Source organism: Octopus bimaculoides, chromosome 23 (genome assembly GCF_001194135.2).
Source record: "Octopus bimaculoides isolate UCB-OBI-ISO-001 chromosome 23, ASM119413v2, whole genome shotgun sequence".
NCBI classification, from domain to species: domain Eukaryota; kingdom Metazoa; phylum Mollusca; class Cephalopoda; order Octopoda; family Octopodidae; genus Octopus; species Octopus bimaculoides.
The window spans coordinates 35,553,952-35,554,190 of NC_069003.1; positions in this window are offsets into that span (position 1 = coordinate 35,553,952).

The following is a 239-nucleotide window of genomic DNA, read 5'->3' on the forward strand; positions in this document are numbered from 1 at the left end:
TTTACCAGAGAAAACACACAAGGGGATTCTTTATTTTAGTATTTTTTTTATTTTTATTTTTCGCCTGTTTTATCAAGTTGCCCCCTACATCCTTTTTCTTACTCTCAGATCTCCTCGAAAAGGGACAGTTAGACATAGTTTAGTTAATATTTACCGAAACAGCCGACAGCAGCTGTGGAAGTGACTTTGAAGACTATTTCAGAAAGCAAAAGAAAATTAGTTAATTTTTCACCAGTAGC